The following is a 14,359-nucleotide window of genomic DNA, read 5'->3' as shown; positions in this document are numbered from 1 at the left end:
GCAGGTGTGCTGCAGGAATTGGGGGCAAGGTCATTTATTAGTAGGGCCATTGGGGGATGTGTATGCCCCACCAGTAGCACAGTGTGCCTTGTCAATTGTGGGGAAAAAATGATGATGTGCCTTGACAATTTTAGTGCCTTGTCTATGTCCCATGGGATAAAAAGGTTGAAAATTGCTGCTGTAGACCTCCTGGTGGCCTATGGGACTCCTTGGACCTATACCAGCTATATAGCTAGCATAAGCCCAAGGAGTAAAAATGGGCTGTATGGGTTCAAAAAAGAGAGGATAGGAGTCTGGTGCAAGTTGCTGCCACCAGGGTCCACCCCTTCTGGATCTGCCTATGCATGAAATGCCTGTACCCACAACTTACCAAAAGTGGCGGAACCTCTGGAATACTAGCCCCCAGAATACGAGCCCCATCTGCTTCCTGTTCTTCTTCCCCGCCACATTCTTCCCTCTCCCCATCTCCCTCCAACTCCCTACACTAACCAGCACTGGCAGGCATCCTGGTCAGCTGGTGTATGAAGCCTGCTTGCTGCTTGCTGTAGTGATCAGGCTAAGCTGAATGACTTGTTGCATTTCCGTGACTGCTGTAAAGGACCTTATAGCTGCTGGAACAAGCTCTGCTGTGGCACAAGGCCCCATTAGGATTGGGCCACAAATCATTGCGTGGGCTTTGTGTTGGTCATATGAAAATTTCAGGCAGAGGCTATTCATCTTAGAACATCTGGGCCTCAATCTTTTGCATAATTAGTTTTAAAAAAGCATGTGTGAGATTTTGAATGAAAGCTGGATTTCCTGTAAAAGAATTTCTAGCTAAAAGCCTGGCAACGCTGCCTAGAGAGCTTGACTGGTTTTTTTGTAGTATGGATCTGTATCGATTGAGTTTAGCTGATTTTAAAAGAATTGATGTAGGGATATTACCTTACAGCTTTTCAAGCAATTGTAGTTGCCATTGATCTTTGCCAAAGGAGGCAGCTGAATTTTGGTTCAAAACAACTGATGAGTGCTAGATCAAACCTCCAAACTTAATGTTCTAATTATAGTTGATACAATCAATCTCTCAGTTGATGTAATATGCTACAATTGCTCTGGAAACAAATAGACTCAGTGTGGGGGGGGGGAGCATTTGCAAGGGAATTTAAAACAAACTGGTAGATTTGTGAAAGTAGAATTACAGCATTTGGAAAACGAAAACAAATCTTTTTAAATCTATGTGTGAATTACTGCAGTACAGATTTGGCTTCTGGAATCTATATGCTGGTTTGCTTAATATATAACTACCAGATATATGCTGCTATAAGTACTAACAGCTATAACTACTTATACTGGTTTGCTTAATCACAGCTATAACTACTAGAACATACCAGGATTTGCCAGGTTCAGACACAATGATAAATCCTAGTTGGATTTAAATCAAGAACAGAAGCAGGAAATGTTCTCCACTCATGTGTGAAGGGAAGGGGGGAAGAGTGTAAACCCAAGTTTCATCTGAACCAGACCAAGGTAAATGAGGACTAGTATGCAGTCAGCTGCATTAAAGAGCTTATGGTTATTCCTGGACAGTAGAATGAGAGTCCTGAATGAAGCCTTGAGGAAATGGGACCAGTGCAAAAGCCATGGATGTAACTGTTCCACACACTAAGACCAGCATTGTTTTTCTACAACAAGGGCTAGAAACATTCTTTAAAAACAGGCATGATTCTTTATTCAAGATGGTCTCATGGTCTAATGCAGCAATTTTCAACCATTGGCTACGGCACATTGGTGTGCCATGAATGGTCTGCAGGTGTGCCACAGAAGTTTGGGGGAGAGTTATTTATTAGCAGGGCCATTGGGGGATGTGAACCCCCAGCCAGCAGCACTGTGTGCCTTGTCAGTTATCAAAAACTGATGGTGTGCCTTGAGGATTTTAGCACATTGTCAGCATGCTGTGGGATGAAAAAGGTTGAAAAGCACTGGTCTAATGATTGGAAAAGGAAAGCTACATTTTCTTTCTTAAATACCATTTCTGACCACACACCTGGCAAAGAACATTATAAGGAACAAAAATAAATAAAAAGGCGGCAGCAGGTGCTATGCCAATTTAAATAGCGGGGAGTTTAAACATTCACTGTTTTGTGTTTTGGCTCTGTGCAAAAGTGAAACACTGTCCATTGGGTGCTTTGCAGTGTAAGCCTATGCACATCTACTCAGAATTAAGTTCCACTGTGTTCAGGGGGGCTTACTCCCAGGAAAGTGTGTAAAGGATTGTAAAGTGTGTAAAGGATTGTAAAGGCTCTCGGGCTTGTTTCACATTAAAGGAGCCTCTTCCTGATTAATTGTGTGCATGTGTGAGAATTCTCATGGTGATGAAGGAGTTAATGTTTCCAAATTCAATCTTTCCCCCCTCAGCCCCCACCCCAAATGCAGCAATGTTCTGTCCAGCACTCCCATGGTTTGTATTCTTACGCTCCTGGAGTGGGGTGTTCATAGCATCTGGTTCCTTGGCAACAGCTTTCATTGGCTCATTCAAAGCCTTTTCTTCTTCTGAAGGCCCCTGCTGTGACACCCCACCACCGCCACTAATCACCATCTTAACTGAGTGTTTAAGATGCAGCTGGTATGAAAAATGATAGTGAATCTGAGGATGAGGATCAGGCTATCCTGGGTCATACACCTGCCCTGTGCTGTTGCACTCACACTGAACTGGTTTATACTGGGTATGTTGGAAGATTCTGGCACTTGCTTTCAGGTGGAGACATTTGGAGCAAGGGGGAAAAATGACTACCTTCAGAAATGTTCCTTTGTGAGGCACAAATCCATAAGCCTTTGTGTTTTCATGAATAGTAATTTCCTGTTTCTAGCCAGGGTGGCGTGGAGGCCTCTCTGGTTTTGACAAGGGCAGTAGCGGGATGCGTGGGGGTGTACAATAAAATCCATATTGTTGAAGTCTTGTCCCCTGACAAGGGGAAAACGGGAAGACGAAAAAAATCTCCCAATGTATGAATCGGAGAACAATGGAAGCAAAGGGTTCCTGTTAAGCCACTTCAAGGGCATTCTTACAAAGAGACTGCTGGGCCTTCACAGGTTGCAAAGGAGTTGAGAAAACTCAGTTGCAGCTCTAGAAAGATGCCCCCTGTATTGTGTCTGGTAGCAAGCACTGATTAATAAACATGGCAGTCGAACACCCCCTTTGCACTGCATCCCTTAGGAAGTGTAATTTCATCCCTCCCCCCCCCATCTCACTTTAAAGCAGTGGTTCCTGATCTCGTTTTATTTTCCCACTGGGTGGGAGTTGACTAAGAGATTGGTCTTATCCAAGGAGACACTTTAAAAAGTGCATTCCAAAAGAATGAGGCAACCAGGGAGATTTGGAGAAATAACTTTACAGGGGCTGAAGAGGAGAGAGAGAGAGGGAGGGAGGGAGCTGAGTGACCAAACATTTCAGTTAGAAAATTTCCTGAAGGAATGTCTTTCCCAGCTTATACCTAATTTGATCACACTGAGACTCATTTGAGAGGACTGGTCCAGTGGGAGGTGAAGCCAGAATTTTGTGCTAAATCTGTGAAATGTAATATTTCCTTCTCTCGGGGCAAACTTTACCAGAAAAGGTATGTGGGTGTCCTGGACTGCGGTTGCAATAGCCAGCATCACAATTAAGTCCAGAATAATTTATATACTTTCTATACAATCAATATTTGGCTATTCATTTTTTCACAGCTGATAGCTGATGAACACATTCCATTTGCCTTTTGACCGATGTACTGATTCCATTTAAATAAATATATTTCCAAAACCAGGGCCAGCCTAGTCATGCAGCAGTTTGAAATGGTCAGGTGGAGTGGCGCTCTTGGAGCTCCTCTGTCTGCTGCCATCTCCAATTTGCTGCTCCACCAAAGGCTCCAATTATCTTCCAGCTTGCTGAGAACCAGTCAGAAGAGGATCCCAGCAGTGACAGCTTCCTTCAGCGCTGCTGGAGAAAGCAGGAGAAAGAAAGAAACTGCCATGGCTCCAAATCTCTTCTTCCCACCTACTTGGGGCAGGCAAAAAAGTGGGCATGCCACTGTCCCTCCCTCCTTCCCTTTATTTATGAGGAGTGTGCGCAATGGGCAGCCCCAATGCTCCCTACTGCTTCTCCCTGTAATGAGCGTGAACCCAGCACTCCCTGCTCCCTTCATGTGAAGCAAAGAGGCTGCACATCACTGTGATAAGGGAAAGAGGGAGGAACAACAATGTTCACCCATCAGCCCTCCCCCCTCATCCATTGGGGGTGTGTGTGCAAGCACAGAAGCATGCAGAGGAAGCATTTGGGATGGATTCTGATGGCACAGAAACATGCACTGCGTTTGTCAAAGACTAAATATAGATGTCATTTTGAACAACTGGACTATTTTTTTTCACATTTTTATAGGGCCTTCCTCCTAGGAGCTGAGGTGGTGTACATGGTTCCTCCCCTCCTTTTGTCCTCACAACAACCCTGTGATGGACTGAGGCTGAGAAATAGTAACTGGCCCCATAAGACCCAGGAAGCTTCATGGCTGAGCAGGGATTTGAGCCTGAATTTTCCAGGTCTTAAGTCTAACACCAGAACCACTACACCATCCTGGCTCATCTGTATTTTAATAAACACAATGCTATATACAGTTCAGCAGCAGGAGAAGACATTTTCTTTTTTCATTCTCTGTTACAACAACACAGTACTACCAAACAAGCCAGAAGAAATACACAAATGAGTATCTAAATCCCAATGATATTTCCTAAAGCTTTAATAGGGCAGTAACTTCTCAGTTTAATTAGTAGATTACTCAACCTTGCAACAACCCTATGAGATAGAGACTATAGTCCTTTTCATACGTTATATTGCCACCCCAATATATATATATTGTATGGCATACATATATATTGTATGGCATGGTAGGCTCTGCCCCTCTCTGTAGCATTCACTGAATTCCTGAACAGAGAGCCTCAGTGCTGTATGTGCAGCATACATGTAGCTGTATGTGCAGGGGCTTTGTTAATGAGTTCAGTGTGTGTGTGTGTGTGTTCACTAGGGGCAGAGCCTGCTGTGCTGTGCCCCCCCCCCCCAACACATTCATTTGATGCATGGAAGAGCAGCAGCCTAACATACGAAAGGGCCAATGTCCAGACCACCATTGAGCTTCAGTGCAGCTAATTCACACTTTCCTTTTTAAATTTGAATGTAAAAGGTGCCTAGTTTTAAGTGGCTAAGGATAAAATAGATACCAAAATTTCTGGTGTACAGAAGTAGAAACTCAAAGGAACAGAAGGGGTGAGAGGTGAGGAAGGTGGAGAGGGAAAGAAAGGATAGGACTTCCTTTAAGGCAGGGGTGCCCAAAGCCCATTTGTGGGGGGCATTTGTGGCCCTCAGGGATCCCCAATCTGGCCCGCGGGTAGCCCCCAGTCTCCAAGAGCCTTTGGCCCCAGAGCCTTTGGCCCGCCAGACACTTGCTGGAGCCCACGCTGGCCTGATGCGACTGCTCTTAGTGTGAGGGCCACTGTTGGACCTCTCACGTGAGCGGTGGGATGAGAGTTCCCTACACTGCTTGCTGTTTCACACCTGTGATGCAGCAGTGGCAGTGCAGGAAAGGTCGGCCTTGCTTTGTGCAAGGCCTTTTATAGGCCTTGAGCTATTGCAAGACCTTCATCCATTCATAAATTTACTCAAGTTTGAAATGTAAATTCTTTTTTTCCCCAGCCCCTGACACAGTGTCAGAGAGATGATGTGGCCCTCCTGCCAAAAAGTTTGGACACCCCTGCCTTCAAAGTCGAAGAAGAGGAAATGGTGAAGGAGTCCTCTCTACAGCATTCTGTTCTCTCTAACACTGTCCATATGCTCTTTTTGTTGACTGTTTCTGGAGAATTCTTTTTTTTTCTAACTGAAATCTGACTGGAAACCCTCAGAACGTACTTTCTGAGCTTGGCTCCAAATCCTTTTGAGTGCCATAGGAGCCAGGAAGCAGTGAGCAGGAGCTGCCCGAGCAACTTGCTTGAGCTTTTCTGACACTTTTGCAACATCCACAGAGGAAACTTATGTGCGTCTCCCCTGCAGTGAGATATATGTAAGCTGACCTCACATCTGGAGCTCATGCCTCTCACTGCAGGGGAGATTTGTGACTTCCCTTTTTGGACATACTAGAAGTATCAACAGCTGATACACAAGCCACACTTTTACTCCTTGCCACTTCCTGAAGCGTGCAAAGCCAAATGTATCTCTCGGGTCTTCTTATGTTAGCTATAGAGGCCTTGCTTCAGAAGTGAAATATGTGGAGGTCCCGAATAGGACCCTTTCTATAACACTGCACACCCAACCATCTCTTCCTATCCAGGGAAATCCAAAAGGCTATACTGTACTGCTTCTGCTATCAAAGAAAATGCCTTTTGTTGCTCCTACTTATAACTCTAGTGCAGAGTTCTCACAGTCTCACAGTCAAAGGAGAACTGGAAATCCTGGAGACTCCTTCAAGGGCTCCATGAGCACACAATAAGTGGCCACCATCTGCTTGGTGCTGTGCCACTCTGTGCATGCACCAGTGCTTTGGGGCTCCCCAAAACTCCTTGCAAGCCCCAGCGGGGCTCCTTGAGACTCTGTGTAAAGGGCTCAGGAGACTGTAAAGTTTGAGAATAACTGCTCTATCTGTTTCTAGAGATAGACTGTTTTCCACAGAGTTGGAGGCAGTCTGATAGAGGAATTGTGATGTTTCAGTTGTTTAGAAAAATATAAAACCTAGCAGGCACTTGGTTTAACAGGCTAACTAGATTAGCCTTTCTTTCTAAACATGGAGGAATAGCCATTATTGTTTCCTTGTCTCAGTAGCTCCGGATACATCTTCAATTAGCATCTTGTTCACTAGCTGAGGTGAACAGGACCGCTGAGAGCTGGCATTGAGCCCAGGGCAAGATGCCTGATTGGGCCCCCCTTCCTGTAGTATACTGGACATGCATTAGGGCACGGGTGCCCAAACCCCAGCCCGGGGGCCACTTGTGGCCGTCGGGAGCTCCCAATCAGGCCCACGGGGAGCCCCCAGTCTCCAATGAGCCTCTGGCCCTCCAGAGACTTGCTGGAGCCCTTGCTGGCCCAACGCAACTGCTTTCAGCATGAGGACGACTGTTCGACCTTCCACCTGAGCTGTGGCTTGAGGGTTCCCTCCGCTACTTGCTGTTTCACATCTGTGATGCAGCAGTGGCAGCAAAGGAAAGGCTGGCCTTGCTTTGTGCAAGGCCTTTTATAGGCCTTGAACTATTGCAAGACCTTCATTCATTCATATAGGTTCCATCTCTAATACATTCATTTAGGTAAATTTATTCAAATTTGAAATGTAAAATAATTCTTTTTTTCCCGGCCCCCAACACAGTGTCAGAGAGATGATGTGGCCCTCCTGCCAAAATGTTTGGACACCCCTGCATTAGGGTAACAGAAGTGCATTGAAAGTACGTAGATTAAGAGCACAATACAAAGGTGCCCTTGGGCTCACGCAAGTCCCTTGTGCCAACCCAATGTTGTTGCGAAAGTGCCATAAAGCACTTTTGCACCGATATAAATGGAGTTAGGCACTGGCCTCCCCGCACGTATGTGGGCCCCAGGATAAGGTGAATTTGCATTGGCTGAGCTAGTCCAGTGCAGAGGTTTGGGGGTGTGTGGAGAGGGCAGGAAGGAGGTGGGAGGGAGGCGTTTTGGGGCAGGGGAGGGCAGGCAGGTAGGTGTTGCTGGGGTGGGTGGGCATTCCCGGGGCAGGTGGGTGGGTGCGGAGTGGAAGGTAGGGCCAGCATCCGGCAATTATGCCAGATCTTAGCCCTGTTCCCAAGCGGCCTGGGGCAGTCCCAGGATGCTCGAATTTGCACTACCAATTTAGGTACCTGAGGTAAGGGGGGGAAGGATCCCCTTGCCTCGGTCTGACCCATGAGCAGCCCAAAACAGCCTGCCTGTTCCAGCGCAAGATAGAATTGGGCTGTAAAGCTGTAGTGGAAATGCAGCCCTGGATAGGCTGAGACTGAGATACTCCAAATTTTTTTGTAATACATTTGTTTTGTACTATATAGTTTGTTTTGTCATGGCCCAGGCCTCCTGGAAACCCAGGCCCTGGGGATTTTGCCCCCTGCCCTCACTCTCATCAGACCTGGAGGTGAAAGATTTTCAGTCTTCATAATTCCTCCTGCATTCCATTTCAGAACTCTTATAAACTGCCACCTTATGGGCTTTCACCTTATGCTCAGCTTTAAATCCCCCCTTTTTTTGCTGTACATCCAACTTAGCAAAGAGGTTTGAGGAATTCTTGCAACTCATGACTTTGTGTCATTCCAGTTGGTCCTACTAAGGGCGCAATCCTAACCCACTTTCCAGCACTGGCATAGCGGTGCCAATGGGACATGTGCTGCATCCTGCAGTTGGGGGGCACTCATGGCGGCCTCCTCAAAGTAAGGGAATGTTTGTTTGCTTACCTCAGAGCTGCACTGCCTTTATGTCAGTGCTGGAAAATGGGTTAGGATTGTGGCCTAAAGCTATTTTCAAGCTACGGCTTTTAGGTTTTTTCTAATGATCCAGCACGGCTACCTGTGGTTTTTAGAATTTATGGTTTCCTTCACAGCGAGGAAAAAAGGTGGTATTAATCCTGTTCAAAAGGTAGCCCAAGTGACACTGTTAAGCTAAATGCATGGTGGAGCTTTTCATAATTTCTCCTGGGCATCATGTTACCTTTGCGCCATAGAAACTCTGGGCAGCTGTTGGCCCAATCCTATCCCCTCCCCCGCCGGCACAACTAGCATTGCGCCATCAAAGGCTTCTTTATGGCTGCTGTAAAGCAGCCTCCACCAATGAGTGTAGTGGGCCCACCAGCAGGAAGGCTGCAGCAGCCTCCTGCACACCAGCAGGCCAACAGACAGGCATTGGAGCAGGTAAGCCCACTGGGGGTTATAGGGAGGCTGGGGGTGTGTGTGGAATGTGGCGGGAGTGGAATAGGGGATGGGCAGGATGAATGAGGCAGTGACAGGGTGGGTAGGAAGGCAGATCAGGCCTGGGAGCAGGATTGGCTGTGGCGATGCATGTCGAATCTCGAGACCTTCCTGGGCCTGATCTGCCTGCACAGAACAATTGAGCTGGATTTGCTGTAGCAATTGAGCTGACACAGGTCCAAGTTGCCCCATAGCAGCTGCTGGAGCTTACCCCAGGGCAAGGGCAAAATTGTCCCATTATCCTGAGGGGATCTCTGAGCAGCCAAAAGTCCCCTGTGAGATGCAAAGGAAGCCGTGCCAGTACCACTGCATCACCACATGGGAATGTAGGTAGGACTGGGCTGTGTGATTTGTCAAGTATTCCACCTTGTTTCCACGAGAGCTAAAATTCAGAAATAAGATTTGCTGGTTCCACACACACTCTCTTTAATTGCTCATTAACTTCTGCTACCTGAAAACTGCATCATGTTTTTGCTGAATCAGTTTTGGATAGCTTCAAGGATTGCTCCAATTAGCAATCAGTAGGAGCAGGAGTTCTACTTCTCTCAGCTTTTGCAAGCTCCTTGTGGTGAAAGAAAATTAATTTCCATATCTCTCCCTGGGCAAAAAAAAACAACCCCTAAATTGGAGAAGTAATTTTTGGTATGTTAAAAGTTGGCTTCTCTTCACTCCTCCAGACAATTTGAGTGCTGCAGAGCCTCTGTCTTCAGAGATCATTCAGCTGTCACTATTTTTCTTCTTTAAAAACACCTCCAGTCCCAAGGTCCCAATTTGTTCAGTCTCCCCCTATACTGTGGAGTAATGTATATCTGTTTTTTCAAACTCAACTGGCATAACTTATGAGAATATAATCAAGTCTGCATTGGAATACTTAATAAACCCTCTGGCACCAAGAAATGACTGAGCCTTTGCATAGCACTGCCACATGTACACCCCCGCAACACATGTGTGCCCATGCAGACACATTCACAGAGCCAGAGCCTGGAAAGTGACACAAAACTGAGTATCAGCTGCCCATCACAGAGGGTGCCTTGGGAGATGGTCTGGTCCTGTTATCTGAACTGTTACTGGAACTTATCTATCCCACCTTATAAAGAACAGCAGGAAGCAGTTTTCTCTTTCTGTAGGAGTCAATTAAAGAAACTCAAATTATTACCATTTGAATAAACAATAATTTCTTTGCCTCCCCTCACAGAAGCTCATTACTAGTAACTAAAAGCTGGAACTAATTAAATGATCTGATAGTGTAAATCCTATTAAGAATGTTTTTATCAGGCTTAATTAATTCTCTCCTGAAATCATAGCTACTTTGTAAATGTGAACTGATTTTATTTAATTTGGAAAAAAAAATCTTCAATATATCTCTTCTTTTCCTCACTCCCCCCCCCCCCAAAGTCTGCTAAGATGTTAATTTTCTCAGTTGATATGTGAGTTTTTACAGACCCCTTTGGCCAAGTCTTGGGATTGGCTTTGCATTGTTAGCCAGGAATATACTTGTGTAAATGCAAGACTTGCATTTCCTATCCAGTAAAAGATACCCAGAGGCAATGCTTTTGCTACAATGTGCATTTTGGACTGACTTCAGCAGGGAGAGTGAAGAATAATTAACACATTAGATGACCTGTAGAGAGGTTCATGCTCACATTTTGTAAATCAAACCCACACACCCCCAACATTTGACTGCCACTGAAGTGATATATGCAAAGACATTTGGATTGCACTGATGCACTCACAAGGGTATCAAAATTATTAGATATTTCCTGGTGGGTTTGAATCCTGAAATTGGGTCCAAGCCACTCCAATCACTAGCAAAATCTAAAAACTAGATATGTTTGCATTTCCCTGCCCTCAAACAGGGAATGTGTATGCATATGCCAATGTTGTTAAACTACTCCCACACTAGAGCTAAATAGCCGATATTTGGTACCTACCCAGTCCAAGACATCCTTCAGACAGCAGACCATCTGAAAGGGATGTTTGTTAAAACAAATGGCAATAAGTGCACTCCCAAATAGTTGAGGTGTTTCCAGACCACCCAGAAAACTGACATTTGCAACAGACGTCACCCAAGACATATTAATAGGCTTGGATCCAAAGAGTGTCTTGCATGGGTGGAAGGTCCTTCTGCTTCTACATGGGGAAGTTTCTGGTTTCCAGCCATTTCCCTTAAGCCCTCTTTCCACTGCATCCCAACACTCAGGAGCATTTTTTTTTCAGGAGTGAAAGAGGTTGTCACATGAAAGCCCTATTGTGTGAATGAAATGTAGTTTGTGGTTCTTTGAATTTAAGGTGTTGATTATTAACCTGGGACACCTTTCTGCACTTAACGGTCAAAACTAGGGGCGTGAAGTTTCCCTCAGTAGAAGCCAGCCTTCCAGCACAGAACAAACCAAGCCTCACATGAGATGGAACATTAGCCTAAGGAGTTCTGTTCCCTCTTCACGTACAGACTTGGATGACTGGGAAATTTTGAAGTTTTCCCTAATAATATATAATAAGTTTTTCCTAATGAATCTGTCAGTTTACACTTGCAGTAGCACCTAAGAATGTGTGTCTATGGATACATGATGCCAGCTTAATTCAAGAATATACATTCCAGTGCATGCCTGAAATTTGGGGCGTGTTACGTTCTGCATAAATGCCGACACAACTCTAGGCACATTTTGTAAGTGTCTGAAAGTGCTGCTGAAGTGAAGTGTGGTGGCCAACAGTGTGGCTATTGCCTTTCTTCAGGTACATCCCCAGTTCACATGACTCTGTCTCTGTGTGATTGTGTGTATACAATGCGTGAAGGAATTTAACAGTTTTTGCATTTTTCTCCTTTAAAAAGTCTATTAACTTTCCATTTCTCAACCTCACCTTTTCAGGGGCTATAACATAGCATTGCATCAACTCTTACATTGTTCATGTTCCTTTCTGATCCTGAATAAATTTCAAACTTATTGAACTTTATTATTGTGTGTATGTGTTTTTTTTTGGGGGGGGGAACCCCACTTCTTCCAAGATATGTGTTAAGAAAGATCTGAGGTACAGGATGCTGTCAGAAAAATAACAGCTGCCAGATTCTCAGTATCAAAGGTGGAAAGAAAACCACTGAGAAGTTAATATAATCCTAGAGAGCTCACAAAGTAGTATGTGCTGTCAATAACATTGGGTTGCAGTAGCCCTGATGAGTGTAGTGCAGGACTAATGTATTGCAATGGTTAAAGAAACATTTACCTGGTCTTGTCATTCCTGTGTTTTCACAACTGTCTCATTCAACGGGTTGCTACTGGCCATTTCGGTGTGTTTTGTGATTTATTTTCTACTTGGGCTTACTGACTTGTCATACACTTTCTGACTCACTTATTTTCCCTCTCCCCAACATCTGTTACATTGCAGCCAGCCCAGACAGCCAGAAGTCTTGTGGCTGAGGCACCACTTAGGTGTGGAAGCTTGGATGTGATTTGCATCACCTCCCCAGTGGGTGACAGAAGTTGTAGAGCAAGGAAAACAGACAGCCAGGAAAGGCCATTTGACAGAGGTACCATATGAAGAATTCCAGTCTCTACAGAAAAAAGGATCTTCTGCCTTTCCAAGAATATTATGCTCTTATGCTGCTTTTGATCATTTCAGGGAGGATTATAAAGGAGAACTTCCCAGTGTCTTGAACTTTTGACTTTGGTTTCAGAATAGAAAGATGTAGCACAGCCATTTTCAACCACTGTTCCGTGGCACACTGGTGAGCTATGAATGGTCAGCAGGTGTGCCACAGGGGTTTGGGGAAGGATCATTTATAAATAGAGCCATTGAGGGATGTAAGCCCCCCAACAGCATGGTGTGCCTTGTCAATTGTCAAAAAACTGATGGTGTGCCTTGACAATTTTAGTACCTTGTCAGTGTGCTGTGAGCCAAAAAAGATTGAAAATCACTAATGTAGCATGCACTTCGAGGATGTTATACATGGACCTTTTATTCAGGCCTCTACTACTAAAGGCTTTATTCAGGGTCTTCCTTTTTACTTCTCAGCTTCTCTAGGTGGGCAGTGTGGGCAGTGAGAAGGAAGATTGTGGGCACTCACTTTGGGGAGAAATGGCATAGAAGAAACTGAGGGTTTCATAGTATGCAAGGTATCAGATGTGGGTGGCATGCTGAAAAAGACAATAAAAGCCCCATTGCATGGTTTTTGCAAACCAGAAAGTGGGGTGGGGAACTTCTGGTCTTATTTACATGAATTGCATGAATGAAGGAGCTTCCTCATTCAGGCAGTACCTGTAAACTAAACTAGAAGACCCACACTTCTTGGGTTTCAAAACCATGCAGTGGAGCACAGTGAGGAAACGGATGGCCTGCTTCTTGCCTGAGTGGGTGGGAAGCAGATCAATGCTGCTCGTGTCTGCAGTGGGCTGGAGGGAGGCAGCAACAGACTCGGGATAAGTCTGTGACACCCCCCTTGCCCCCCACTTCTGCTGCTGACACAAGCCTCACAGCTTATGGGTGAGACAGTCCTGGATGTGGGGACAAGAGAATACACAAGGGGGAACAGTACACTCTTTTAAACTAGGTTAGGTGTGAGAGGCGGTTGTTGTGCTGGGGATACTGCTGTCTGAGACGAAAGGGCATGTCCCTGAGGAGTGTGGCAGCTGGGCTGCCCCCAGGCACCCTCCTAAGGTTGTAGCTTTTGGGTCTGCCATTAGAGAAAGTGAAGGAGTAGAAGGTGGCAATGGTAGGAGTTTCTTTCCACCAGCGCAAAAGTTCTAAACACTATCTTCAAATTCTGAAGTTCTGAGCCAAGGATTACAGATTAATAATCTCCCATCACTGGCTCAGCTTGCATGAGCTAGGGATATGCCAGGATGAGAACTCCAGGCCACAGAGGCTCATTGCAAGGTTCCATGAGTTGGTTCTCTTCCCTGTTTCGACCTTGCTCCATAAGGATACCCTCTTGCATAGGCTCTTAAATGTGCCACCAAGTTGGGGAAAGTCACATGTTGTTGTCAAAATATGTATTACTTTTTCAACCCCAAAAATAAAATAAAAATCACAAAGTGGTTGACACAGTAAGGTAAATGAAAGATGGTTCCCTGTCCCAGAGAGAAAGAAGACACAAAAACAACACCAGCAAGCAGCAACTGGAAATGTTGCTATGCTGAGGCAAATAGGGACATAGGTTTGGCAGGAACCTTGGAGGTCATCTAATCCAGACCCCTGCTCAGTGCAGTCAATGACTACAGCATTCCTAAATGGCGGCCATCCAGGCTCTGCTAGAAAATGTCCAGTAAGGGAGAGCCCACTACTGCACGAGGCAGGCTGTGCTTGTCCCCGACAGCTCTTACAGCGCTGGGTCTGACTAGTGTAGCATAGAGTGGGATAGTTGCATTCCTCCTGCTAAATATAAGAGAATCACCATTTAAAAGAGGCCCTCTAGTTA

Source organism: Tiliqua scincoides, chromosome 1 (assembly GCF_035046505.1).
Source record: "Tiliqua scincoides isolate rTilSci1 chromosome 1, rTilSci1.hap2, whole genome shotgun sequence".
Taxonomy (NCBI): Eukaryota; Metazoa; Chordata; class Lepidosauria; order Squamata; family Scincidae; genus Tiliqua; species Tiliqua scincoides.
This window is presented reverse-complemented; position numbering follows the sequence as displayed.